The 14,506-nt window shown below is 42.0% G+C and overlaps 1 long non-coding RNA gene across 1 annotated transcript; it reads left to right on the plus strand.

Annotated features, from left to right (window-relative positions):
• The first annotated feature begins 4,610 nt into the window (after positions 1 to 4,610).
• Positions 4,611 to 14,209, plus strand: LOC137864764 (uncharacterized). The gene is made up of 2 exons (XR_011101616.1): positions 4,611 to 4,689; positions 13,883 to 14,209. It is a non-coding gene; the product is annotated as an uncharacterized lncRNA (long non-coding RNA).
• Positions 14,210 to 14,506: the final 297 nt, after the last annotated feature.

Raw genomic sequence — 14,506 nt, forward strand, 5'->3', positions numbered from 1 at the left:
AAATTATATGGAGGGGAGCATGCATTAACATTACCTTCGGGCAATAATCTGATGTATATAATCTCTGTTTTAATATGAATTGTTATCAAGGCTCTGTTTCAGTGCTAGCCTGGTGTGGAAGCAGAGTAAAACAGAGAGAAATTCAGTTTTAATGGTTTGTCTCTGCCTTTAGGATAACTTGATTGTATGCAGAAATAGCCACTGACCCTGCTTGCCCTTACCTGTGTATTGTTTCTCAGTAACTTTTGTCTTCATCTTTGCAGAATAATGTCAGCCTCTTTTGAAAGCTTTTCTGAGAGTCATCATCTTTCCACTAGTTCAGATCCTGATACTGTAGCAAACAGAAAGGGGAGCTCACCATCTAGCTATCCGTTCCATCTGACTTCTTTATACGATGAGGACATCATTGACTTGAAGTGAAGACAGACAGACTGTTCCTTACCTCACCTTTTCTTACAGATCTGTGAGCTCTGTAGGAATGTCACAAACACTGCTTCTAGTGGTAAAATGTGGCTGGAAGTATTGGTGATTAATCTTTATAGACCCCATGTTGTTCTGGCTTGCTTAGCCTGATTTGGTGATGCTTACATCTTTGACATGTGTATGTTTTCTTATCTCAGTTCATGAAACATTACTTTTTGTGGCATTCTAAAGGTAGGTAATCAATGAGAGCTTCAGGCTGAAAATGAAGTAAAAAGTATTATTTATTCTGAGCTTCTTATAATTGAAGTACCTGAATGAGAGTGACATTCAGTTAATTGCTGTTACTAATATCTTGAGCTGTTTTACAGGTGTGCACCATGTAGAAAGAAGAATTTGATGATGTAAATGACTCATTTTGTTTTTTCATTCTTAAAAAAAAAAAAAAGCTTTTACACAAAGTCTTTCCTGACAGCGCAAGTGCAGTCTGTCCTTGAAATGATGGAGCTGTGTTTTATTCACTGAGGAATGATGGTTACTCTATAAAGATCAGGTAACACGAACGTGCTGTTTTCTTTTCTCAGACCTGTCCTTGCACATTTATTTTTTTTAAGAGAAACTTGAAAATTGTTTTGGTATTAAGAATCTTTGAGTAGAATGGCTTTTTATAAGAAAATACAAGCTTTCATATCTTCCATAAAATTGGAAGTCAAAAACACATTGTATTTCTCCACAAAGGGAATGCTGTTTCTGTAGTACACCTGCAGATTTCCTCATTACAGGCAGAAGCCCGTGCCCTGATTTTCTTTCTGACTACACAAAGATTCCTGTGCTGGCATCAGAATTAATTGTTGTCTGCTTTTACACCAACAATAGAATTCATTGCTCCAAGTAAACATATTTGTCTAAATGGACCGGGCTGAAGTTTTACTGCCAAGAAGCTAGTTTTCTATGGTGAAATAGTCATATTAGATCTGTTGTTTTGTTAAAGGACAGTATTTCATCATTAAAGCTTGATTTTTTTAACCCTTTCCTCCATGCCAAAAATCAATTTTATACAATGTTGTGAAGGGGTTTGCTGTTTTTCATGAAAAAGTGATACTTCCAGGCTTTTTATATATGAAGATTTGGGCTTTATTGGGGTATTTCTTGCTCTTTGTGTAGAAATATTTCTGTATCCTTGATTTATTTTGTAATACCATTCATGTGTCATGATTTCCCCTGTCCAAGCATGCCATCTGGTGATTTGTGCCTTTTGCTTCAGTCTGTCTGAATGTAAAACTTTTTTTTTTTTTTTTTTGCAAAGTTTCACGGTATATGATGACTTTATTTCTCCATCTAAGAAAATATGCAAGGCCTTAACTGAAAGGATTACTTCTTATTCTCAGTCAGAGTGGTTGATCAAGTAAAGAAGCAATATTTTAAACATTAATTAGTACAGGAACAGAAGCAGTATTAACCAGTGGCTACTTGTACTTTAGTATTTTTGCACCTAACTATGTATGGAGTGAATCTTAGTAAACACCTGGAAGTGCCACCTCAGAGTCTTTGCAAGCACTTGTAATTCTTTTTGAGAATGTCTCAGGGGGGAGAAGGGGGAGGGACAGTATCCATTTTCTCTGTTCTACTTACCTGGTTAGCTATGGTTTAAACAAAAATCACTCTCAAAGTATTGTGTAGTCCTTATTCTGCTGCAAGTTGTAACCACTTGTGTGGACTTGTCGAATCGATTTTAGGGGAAGCACTGTTTGGGCTTGGGTATTTTTAGAAAGCAGAAGCATCACCTTTTTCCATAAACAGGTTTCTCAGTGTAGTATTTTTATTTCTGTTGTGTGGGTGTTTTTGAAGACTGTACTAGTGTGCTGCAAAACTCAGGCTTTAATTTCAATTTAATAAAATTTGAACTGGAAAGTTTGCTTTGAACTTTTAGATTATCAGATTTTAAATGTATTGCAGAGGTTCACTTCTGCTATTCTAGCATGACTTAACATGATTAAATGATAGTTTGATAGTAGTTGAATACACGTGTATACATATGTTGATTAGAAAACTTGTTTGAAGAACCTGAACAAACACATGTTTAGGTATCCTGAAAGACATAGAAAGACCTTTTAGATGGAGCAGTAGAGAGATTAAGAAGAATGGAGAAAGCTTGACTATAACTGACCTAGGGTGATAGTCAGGATGAAAAACCACAGCAGTGGCAATAAAGTATTGCTATGAAGTTTGTGTGTGGAGTTCTGCCTGTAATAGCAGCATTGATGACATCTAGCGAATACTAACAAGCAGCAAAAGTACTATAAGGAATACAGCAAAAGTCTGACTGCCTAAACTAAATGAAAAAGAAAAAAAAAAAAAAAAAAGATCAGCCTAGCTTCATGGTATTTATTTTACCTGGAACAGGATGTTGGAGGAGTTTGAGGAGGGAGGAAGCACAGATCCCATATCAATTGGCTTGTCTCTCCCCTCCAGTCTGAATTTTATGGTATAGTTTAACGTGTCTGATGCAAACTGTTATGCAGGTCACACTGGGAACTACCAGTCCTAAAATAATATTACTTGTACAGGACAGGTAGGATCTGAACACTGGAGAAAATGACCTGTCTTCATGCCTTAGGTAAGTGCCTTAACAGTGCTGTCACTTCTTGAGTATTTACTTCTGTGGTCAACCAGCATGTCATGCAGGCATGGAGGAATAATATTAGACCTAGCAAAAGGAGGTGAAGGAGGGATCAGGCAAAATTATTTTGTTTTATATTACTCCTAGGTATGGTAACTGAGGCTTTAGGATCATGTATGTATAGTTTACTCTCTACTTGCGGTACAAGAGCAGCCTGGAGTGTAGGTAGAAGGCAGGGAACATGGTAGTTATGCTTGAATTTTGTTTGACACAAGCCACAAGAACCAGTGTGAAGTTCTTTTTCACATTTGTCTTATTTAAAAGACAAAGTACCATACAATAATATGAAACTGCTGGGAAAACTGGACAAATAGCCAGTATACGAGTAGTCTTTGTCAGACTGTGGCATGAATTACATGCATCTTAGTGTGATGAGACGTTGTTCTCTGCACTGGCTTCTAGACATTGGCTGTCTCAAAGTAGTGTCTTAGATCCATCCTATTCAGGCTCTTGATCAAAACAAAAGCCAACTGTTGGTATTGATGGATATGTTCTTGTTTGTCATTTCTAAAGGCCACATTTTTCATACATCTGTGTAATCTCTCTTCAAACCAGTGTCAGGTGACCAGGAAACATGAAATGGCTTATTGGAAGGCTACTGAGATGGACAGGTATACCGTTCTTTACTCTGGCCCCTTGGAATCATGTTTTTTCTCTTCTTTGTAACATGCGTCTACTCATTAAAGCTTAGAAAGTAGCCTTGGACACAAATAGCAGCCGTGTCCACCCTAAGCACAGCCTTTCCCACTTTCACATCTTCTGTTAAAACGGCTACTAGTAGCCTGTGTTCTTAGTGTTGGCTGATCATCACATCCCTGAGAAAAAAGAAAATCTTTAAAACTACAGCTATGATGGGTAGATGCTTTTTCTAATGAAGAAGACTACTGAATAAAGCTTGCTACCACCATCAACAGAAGGGTTAAAAATATTTAGGCAAAATATGGGCGAAAGGGGCTTTGTATGCGTTTTCTGGGGTTCTATTTTAAATTCCTCAGATTCTGGGTAGGGATATATTTAGGGTTGTTCAGAAAGAGCAAACACAGAGAGTATTCAATGTATTGTTGGCAAGGGTATAGTAATGAAGCAGTTTTTGTCTTTCATTGGGACTTGGAAAGGCTGATCTCTCTCAAGAGCTTGATGTTGTCTGCTTTTCTTGATGGTAGCCATCATGGCCCTCAGTCTCTTGCTTGTGTGTGTTCGTGTTCATGTTTGTGAGCCTGGCTCCATGTGGTTTTGGGTCCCGGTTCTGTAGTTTTTGACTACTGTTTCTGGTTTGGGGGGAGAGATGGCTTCCTGCATTGCTCTGGCTGGCCCGCCCTGCGCTGCCCCCCTCCCCCTGCCACCGCTGGGTTGTGCCAGCCCGCCCTGGCCCTGCCGCATTGAAGCTATGGGGAGCTGAAGAAGAGCTAGTGAAAGAGAGGTATTGCAGCTGGTAGGCTGTGCCTGTGAGGTGCCTGAGGATCTGCCTTTTTTTTTTCTTTTGTGGCTGCTTCTTGCAGTCTCGGAGAGGTGAATCCTCTCCGGAGTGCTGAGGAAAGGCGGGAGGGTCGTCAGCCCAGTCAGTGTCCCTAAGCAAGGGTCCCCCTAAGGCAAGTCTCTGAAGTGTTTCCCCTCTGTTTTAGTGGTGCTGTGGTAGGCGTTGCTCAGAATCTGCTGAGGGTCTGAGGTGGGGAGGGGGGGGGAGCTGCTTGTACACTGTTGGAGCCTGGGTTGGGGGGGGAGGTTTGGAGCTGCTTCTACACCTTTGGGGCTGGCATCAGGGGTAGAGGGATTGGGTGCAGGTTATATACTGTAGGGGCCTGTTTTCTGGGGGGGGGGCTTGGGGCCTGCATCTGGGGGAGGGGTGGGAGCTGTTTGTACACCTTTGGGGCCTGCATCTGGGGGTGGTTGGGAGCTGCTTGTACACTTTAAGGGCTTGTGTTTGGGGGGGCTTGGGGGCCTCCCTCGGGGGGGGGTTGGGAGCTGCTTATATAGGGTAGGGGGCCTGCCTTGCAGGGGCTGGGAGCTGCTTGTAGAATTTGGGGCCCTGTGTCTGGGAGGGTTGGGGCCTGTGTCTCAGGGGGTTAGGAACTGGTTGTACACCTTTGGGGCCTGTCTCTGGGGTGGGAGCTTTTTGGGCCTGTATTTGATGGGGTTTGGGAGCTGCTTGTACACTTCTGGACCTACGTTCAGGGGGGTTGGGATCTGCTCATACATTCTAGGTGCCTCTCTTTTGAGAGGGGTTGGGGCCTGCATCTGTGGATGGTTGGGAGCTGCTTGTACACTTTAGGGGCCTGGGTCTCAGAGGGGGGTCTGGGCCGTTTGTACACCTTTGTGGCCTGTGTTTGGGGGGGGGGTGCCTGGTGCCTGTGCCTAGGGGAGTTGGGAGGTGCTTGTACACTCTAGGGGCCTCCATTTGGGGGTCTTTGGAGCCTCCCTTTGAGGGGGAGTTGGGAGTTGGTTGTACACCTCTGCATCCCATGTCTTGGAGGGGGCAGGGGACATGTCTCTGAAGGGGCGGGTTGTGAGCTGCTTGTACACCTTTGGAACCTGTATGGGGGGGGGGGGGGGGGGCGGGGCGGGGTCTGGGGCCTGTGTCTGTGTGAAGTCTAGTTCTTGGGAGGGGGTGGGGGGTGGGAGCTGCCTGTGGGCAGTTGTGGTCTGCATCTGGGTTTGGTTGGTGCCTGCTTCTGTTGGCAGTTTGGGGCCTGCTTGTAGACTTCTGCAGTCCTCGTGTGGGGGCTTTTCTGTAACATTTGGGGTCTGCATTTTTGCTTTGGGATGCATCTTGAGCTTTTGAGGCCTAGCTGTAGCATTTGGGTCCTGCGTCTGGGGCTTTTCTGTAGCATTTTGGTCGCGTGTTTGTGATTTGGGGCCTGTATTGATTAAGGAGGTATTGGGGAGGTATTGGGGAGGCAAGGACAATCCCCAGACATGGACTGTATATCTCGAAACAAGACACTGGAACTCATGATAAGGAAGCGGCAGACGGACAGAGAAACAAATGTAAGGACTATAAATCTCAAAATTGGACATTGGAATTCATTATAAAGATACAACAAACGGAAGAATTGGCAACAACCAGCTCTCGCAATTAAGAAACGTGCCAATTCAGCAGATTCCTGACCAAAGGTGAAAAGTACACTGTGAGGAAGACTCGGGGTCTTCCTCCCAAAGACCCCTGCCCACGTCCCAAAGACCCCTGCCCACAATTCTTGGGAGGCTCTACGCAGTCGCAAGGTGCCAAAAGGCTAATTCGCATGAGAAGCGAGGGAAGGCGGGGATAGGTAATGCATATGTATAGGCGCTTGTAGAATATTGATAGATTGATTGTATAAATTCAAGACTGCTTTCCACTTTGGGTATGCACGATAGGCGGAGAGATCCCCCGTGCATCCAGCGCTGCAATAAAGAATATACCACTTAAAGGAATTTCGGCTTCGATCTTTGAATCAATCTGGCGACCCAGATGGGACTACCTCTCTGCCGGACCGCAGGACCCGCTGGGGACAGGACTCCCTAGGGTACCCCCGGGATTTCCCGGAGGGACTCCTCAACTCACCGGATCACTGCGGAGGCAGACAAGGACCCCATCATTGTAAGTGAGTATATTCTTTATTCTGGTTTGGTTTTCTGGTAGACCGGTCATCTGGGACTGTCCAGTAAGTCGGAAGGTGACTTCTGCAGGACAGTGTTTGGTATATACTTCGTGGTAAACACCATAAGTATATTTGGGGACCTTAAGGAAAGAGCTCGCTTTAAGGTCCATCTGGAATTGTGTTGTTTATTTCGGTTTTCTGACTCATGGAGTATGGTATTTAACTCTGGTTATTGTTACTGTGATTTTGGCTATTTTTCTGGTGGTAATAGTAGGTTCGTGGCATTGTTATAAGAAAGATATCGTTATGGTGTTACACAGTTCGGTTTTCTGACTTATCGCATGTGGAATTTGACTCTGACTATTGTTATTGTGATTTTAGCAATATTGCTGGTAATAGTAGCTTTGTGACATCGCTACTGAAAGATATTGCGTGCCTGTAATTTTGTGAGTGATACGTTTTTGTGATACGCTTTTGTAAGTAACACGTGTATTCTGAAAGTGTAAACTGGAAAATGGGGGGGCGAGTAAGCAGTGAAATTCCTAAGAAAAGTGCGTTAGGATGTGTTTTGAGTCACTGGAAGGATATTGGAGGATCTGCCGGTGGAAGTGTGTACAGGAAAACATTGATAAAATATTGTAATCAATGGTGGCCGCTTTATAAGCTGGAATGTGGAGAAAAGTGGCCCCTAAATGGAACTTTAAACTCTAATGTTTTGCTACAGTTAATGTTGGTTTTGAGAAGGAGAATAGGATGAAATGTTGTATACTGATGTTGTTTCAGCATCTTGGTGGGAAAAGGTACGGGATTAAGTTGGCCCCTGACTGAGCCTTTGATGTTGGCATTAGAGAAGTACAGGCTGGAGAAAGATAAAGGAAGTGTTAAAAGGGTTGTTGAAAGTGTTAAAGGTGTTTGAAGTTGAATGAGCAGGGAAAGAGGATGTAGGAATGTTAATAGTTCTGCCTCTGCTCTAGGCAGAGATCTTAAAATCATGGGTGTTAGCCCTTTGGGGCAAAGAGATCATGATGGGTCCGAGAGAGAGTTGTTATGGAAACAGAAAAGCAGTTAACTCTTAAAACAACCTGAGTTCATGTGCGAGCTCAGATTACCGATGGGACCGCTCAGGGAACTGTGAACAACTGCATTCCCCTGACCGACCCCACTGAGACCCTAATCATCCCTAAAATTATGAACGGCTAAGTAAATACTAAAATATGGATGAATTGGGAATTGAGAATATGCTTCCAACAAGGTCTAAAAGAAACCCCTATGGAATTTTTGGACCAACTCTGAAATGTAATGAAAATAAATAAATAAATAAATAAAACAAAACGGTTTGGACCTGGCTTCGGAGGACAAATTGACTAGCCTTTTTCTAGGGTAATCATTGGTCCCTGATTTCAACAGGAATAACGAGGACCTGGGGAATCTACCCTAGCGGATCCTCCACTGATTATAATGAAGATAGGGGAGGAATGGAAGTGAAATTTCTTATTGATATGGGGCAACGTATTCAGTTCTAAATCAAGCATTAATGCCTTTACGGAATGATTATGTTAACGTAAAAGGGTGTAACCGAAAAGGCTTATTTTTGTGAACCTTTGAAATACAAGTTGGGGAAATGTTATATATGGAGTGGTAATTCGTGTCGAGAAAATGGTTGATATTAACAAAGAAGGGTGATTCAGGAGACTCCATGCAGTCTGGGGTTTCTTGTTCTCCAGGTGGTTTCTTGTTCTCCAGCCGTTAAGGCATGGATGTTTCTGGGTGTTTGCTGTTGTTGTTACATTCAAAGTTGTTTGACTAATTAAACAGTTGTTTTGAAAAGAACTGCTGTGGAGAGAAGGGTATTAGAGGGGAGCCTGCTTTTAAAAAAAAAAAAAAAAAAAAAAAAGCAACACTATGAAGTTACATCGGTACAGAAACAGGAAAAAGAAGTGAAGAGGAACAGGCTGGCAGAATGGGCACTGTTAAGTTATGGAACTCAAAGGATTGTTTGTTACCTATCCTGATTGTATGTATGTATAGGCATACTCGGGTTATTATGTAAAGCAATGTTCTGTATACATGTATTTAGAACGTTTGATGTTTGTGTGTGCGTGTTGGTGGAGCGTAGACTCCCTGCACACCCAGCGCTGTTTACTTGCCTTTTATATACCTTTTAGAAATATTTGTTTTATAAATATTACAAAATTCAGACCTCATTTATAACAGGAAACAAATGGGGATACATAGGTTTTTATATCTATCTGGATTTCCAAAATCTCTATTAGGTTGAGATCTGTTAGAACAATTAGAAGCAGAAATTATCTTCGAAAAAAAGGAAAATGGAATTAAGGATAGGAGAAGAACAACTAATAAATGTGTTAAGCTTGGCACTAATACAAACTGACCCTAAAAGTGAAATACCTTTACAGATCACAGATCAATATGTCCAAGAGTTTGGGCTACCGAAGTCCCTGGAAGAGCAAAAATGTGACCTTAATAATTATTAAATTAAAGCCAGGAGAGAAACCCGTTAAGGTTAAGTAATATCCTTTGAGGATAGAAGATAGGAAAGGAATTAAAGAGATAATTGATAGATTTATACAGTATGGATTATTGATTGAATGCGAATCAGAATACAATACACCCATATTGCCAATTAAAAAGGCAGATGGGAAAAGATATAGGCTAGTTCAGGATCTGAGGGCCATAAATAAGATCACTGAGGATATACATCCAGTAGTGGCAAACCCTTATACTTTGCTGACTAAATTAAGGACTAGTCAAATCTGGTTTACCGTACTGGATTTAAAAGATGCCTTCTTCTGCCTACCTTTAGCCACAGAAAGCCAAAACCTATTTGCCTTTGAATGGGAAAATCCCAATTCAGGCAGAAAGACGCAGCTTACGTGGACATTACTACCTCAAGGATTCAAGAATAGCCCCACTATTTTTGGAAACCAATTAGCAAGGGAACTCGAAACATGGATGCCTCCAGACACTGAAGGTGCTTTGTTACAGTATGTAGATGATCTCTTAATAGCTACCGAGACTAAAGGGAGCTGTATTCAATGGACTATAAGTTTTCTTAATTTTCTGGGTTTAAAATGGATATCAAGTCTCTTGACAGAAAGTCCAGCTGGCTCAACAAAGTGTGACCTATCTGGGATTTGAAATTTCGGGAGGACAACGAGAACTAGAAACTGAACATAAGGAAGTCATTTGCCGGACTCCAGAACCTCAAACGGTAAAGGAGCTACAAACCTTTTTAGGAATGACAGGTTGGTGTCGCCTTTGGATTTATAATTATGGACGATTGGTAAAGCCTCTATGTGAATTGATAAAGATTAACCAGTCAAAGTTAGTCTGGACTGGAGAAGCACAAAAAGTCTTTAAACAACTTAAACAAGAATTGATGATTTTAAAATATCAAGCAATATTAGTAGAACAAGATGATGTGGGAATTGTGGTCATTAACATCGTAAATCCAGCTTCTTTCCTTAGTGGAACTCTGGATCAACCCATAACCCATGATTGTATAGAAACAATGGAGACTGTGTATTCTAATCGACCCAATCTTAAGGAAGAACCTTTAGAAGATGCTGACGAATCTTGGTATACTGATGGAAGCAGCTTTGTGAAACAAGGACAACGTAAGGCAGGGTACGCCATTACAACCACTCAACAGGTAATCAAGTCCAAACCATTACCCCTGGGACGTCCACCCAGAAAGCAGAGACAATTGCTCTTATGCGAGCAATGGAACTAGCAGCAGGAAGGAAAATAAATATTTGGACAGATTCTAAATATACATTCGGCATGGTACATGCTCATGGAGCAATTTGGAAAGAAGAAATTTTAAAACTGTTAGAGGCTGTAAAACAACCAGAAAAGGTAGCTATCATGCATTGTCAGGGACACCAAAAGGGGAACACCGATTTTGAAATTGGAAATCGATTGGCAAAGGCTAAGCGGGCAGCTGAAATAACTGAGGTGAAGGCATTGTCTTTGATACCAGACGGTAAAATCCAAACTATATCCAAATTATACAAAAGAAGACTTAAAATTTGGAATAATCAGTAAAGGAAATTATTCGGGGCAACTGTGGCAAATTGATTTTTCAGAACTCCCTAGAAAAGGGGGGTATTGTTATTTACTGGTTCTGACTGACATGATTTCAGGAAGGCCTGAAGCCTTTCCCTGTCGAACAAACAAAGCAAGAAGAAGTGGTTAAAGTCTTGTTAAATGAAATAATACCATGCTTTGGGATTCTAGTAGCAATGTCTTCTGATAGAGTTTCACATTTTTGTGTGCAAGTGGTACAACAGATAAGTAAGATTCTAAAGATATTCTAAAGACAACTGCATACTCTTTATAGACCGCAGGCAAGTGGACAGGTAGAAAAAATGAAACATTTAATTAAACAACAAATAGCTAAAATCGGACAAGAATCTAATTTGTCATGACCTCAATCCCTCCCTTTAGCATTACTTAGAATTTGAGTTAAACCTAGAATAAAAGGGAATTTGAGTCCCTTTGAAATCTTATATGGAAGGCCGTATCCATTTCTATTTAGTGGAGAGGATCGAACGCAGTTAGGATTAGAATATTTATATGCATATATAACTGAACTTCAGAAATAATTAAATAAAGTACATAAATTTGTTCTCAGGACCTGGGCTAGATGGTTGGATCAACCAATCCACCCTTTTAAGCTCAGGGATTATATATATAAAGACTTTTTCAGGACAACCCCTAGAGGAAAAACGGAAGGAAAGTGGACGGGACCATACCAGGTATTACTGACAACACACACCGCCATTAAGATTAAGGAGCAAGCAGCTTGGATCCACGATTCAAGGGTGAAGAAGGCCGTGGCGAGGATATGGACCACCACTCCAATTGGACCAACAGAATTATGGTTTTCCAGATCCTAATGATTGCAGGGGTGTGGTTCTCAGATTCGGGGTGGGCAGTTTGGGATGAGAACTTACACCTGTCCCTGATACAAACAATTTCTCAAGTAATTAATAAGACAAACTGTTGGGTATGCACCCATCTGCCACAGCATGGGAATAAGGGTGTATCGTTAATCAGGATTCCCTTGCCTGCAAACTTACCTTGGACTAATTTGTGGGAAAACACATCTTGGGGTCGAAAATATGAAGAAGTTTTGGAACTAGAAGTGAGTAGCTTTGTGCCGTTGGAATCTTACTATGTATGTGTACAAGGGTGTAACCCACCTAGGGGTATGGGAAAACAGGATTGTATAAATACGGGTACTACTTATGTGGGAAATCAGACATCTTGTAATCGAACAATTGATATTAGTACGACTAGCGGCTGGGCAAATTCAACCAGCTGGCCGGTTCCAGAAGGAAAAGGGTGGTATTGGCTATGCAATGATACAGCCCGTAAGGTCTTGCCCGAGAATTGGAAGGGAACTTGCACTCTTGGAGCAGTAGTCCCCAATTTGACCATACATGATGTAGCACCTCGAGGTTATTTGAGAAATCATATCCGGAGAATTAGACAAAAAATTAACAATCCATTGATAGAGAGACACACCGCTTTTCATAGTTTTGTTCGATGGTTTATCCCATGGTTAGGAGTGAGTGAATTGGAAAAGGCGATAGTTAATATTTCTGCAATTATAGAGAAGTTAGAAAACAAAACTCTGGATGCTATAAAGGCTCAACAAGAAGAGATATCTAGTTTATCACAGGTAGTATTACAAAATCGGATGGCCCTAGACTTGTTACTGGCCGCTCAAGGGGGAGTCTGTACAGTTTGTTGTATGTATGTAGATCAGAGTGGAAGGATCTCTACCGACCTGGAAGAAATATGGAAGCAGACAAGGGTCCTACATGAGATCAGTAAAGATGATCTTTCATGGAGTTTTAGTGAAATATGGAATAAGTTAACCTCCTGGTTGCCCAACTTCCAATGGTTGGAACAAGTGTTCATTGCTCTAATCACATTAGTAGTGTTAGGAATATTTGTGTGCATGTTGTTTAGATGCCTGCTTTGTTGTGTTACTGTAAATAATGAAAGTATCTGATGCAAAAGAATTTGCATGGGAAAAGAAAAGGGGGGATTGATTAAGGAGGTATTGGGGAGGTATTGGGGAGGCAAGGACAATCCCCAGACATGGACTGTATATCTCGAAACAAGACACTGGAACTCATGATAAGGAAGCGGCAGACGGACAGAGAAACAAATGTAAGGACTATAAATCTCAAAATTGGACATTGGAATTCATTATAAAGATACAACAAACGGAAGAATTGGCAACAACCAGCTCTCGCAATTAAGAAACGTGCCAATTCAGCAGATTCCTGACCAAAGGTGAAAAGTACACTGTGAGGAAGACTCGGGGTCTTCCTCCCAAAGACCCCTGCCCACGTCCCAAAGACCCCTGCCCACAATTCTTGGGAGGCTCTACGCAGTCGCAAGGTGCCAAAAGGCTAATTCGCATGAGAAGCGAGGGAAGGCGGGGATAGGTAATGCATATGTATAGGCGCTTGTAGAATATTGATAGATTGATTGTATAAATTCAAGACTGCTTTCCACTTTGGGTATGCACGATAGGTGGAGAGATCCCCCGTGCATCCAGCGCTGCAATAAAGAATATACCACTTAAAGGAATTTCGGCTTCGATCTTTGAATCAGTATCTAGGGTTTTGCCTTTTTTGTAATTTTCATCTTTGTGTCTGTGTTTCATTGTCGGTTGTCTGGGGTTAGGGGCAGTTTGGGGTTTGGATTAAGGTCAGTGTCATTAGCGTTAGGGGGTTGATAATAAGGGTTAGGGTTGTGGTTAGAGTTGTTAGGTTTAAGGGGAATAAGGATTTCAGGGTAAGGGGATCAAGGTTGTGAGAATAAAAATGTTGTTTTTGCGCAGTTACATCCTTTAGAGGGAAGGAAGGTGGTATTGAGATAAGCTTGTAGTGATAAGAGAGCTTAACAGTGTGAAATGGGTTCATCTGATTCGTGTCAATACGGAACAATGCTAGGGCCGCATGATATGATGAAATGAGACCTTCTGTCTTACATACCCTTGTATAACCACAAGTCTAAGAAAACCAGAGAGGTTAATGTATATAGTTCTTGTATTTTGCAAAGGAATGGTCCAGCAATTCAGGTCAATAGGGGATAAGAGAACAAAGGGATTTCAGAATAACTGCTAACTATTACAACTGCTGCATGGGACACTATGCAGGTCTCTGACATCCAGCCAAGATGGACAAAGGAGAAGGACAAGGGAAAAGCCTGGGAGGAAGACTACGAGCTTTCAGCATGAGAGACCCCCAGAGGGACCACTGGAGACTGATAATGCATGCACCAGTGGGAGGGTTCGGATTCCGTGACCTAATTCTAATAACCCTGCCTTTTCTAGAAGTAGGAACGAATATGTATTAGCCTAGCAGCATAAAAACCTGGAGCCTGCTGTAACTTGTGTGCATCTTGGTGGAGCAGAGACTCCCGTCACACCCAGCACTGTTTGCTTACCTCTATTCCTTTAATTAATTGTAAACATTAATTGTAACCCTATTTGGGACTCAGTCATTTGTTACAACTGGGACCTCCCGATGGGTGGAAGCTGTTGGGATAGCCGCCACAACGAGCGGCGGGTGGTTGGTGGCTTCTGTGGAAATGGCCCTTGTGTGGGGCAAGGGCGGCGCATTCAGAGGAACTTTGTCAGGCTGCAGGTAGGGGCAGGCAGGAACCTTTTGAAGTTCAGGAGAGGGAAATGCCAAGCCCTACCCCTAGGGAGGAACAACTCTATTCACCAGCACTGGATATCTGGATACTAAATAAGCATCTCTTCATGGAAGGGGTGGTT

This window comes from Anas acuta, chromosome 15, assembly GCF_963932015.1.
Source record: "Anas acuta chromosome 15, bAnaAcu1.1, whole genome shotgun sequence".
Taxonomy (NCBI): Eukaryota; Metazoa; Chordata; class Aves; order Anseriformes; family Anatidae; genus Anas; species Anas acuta.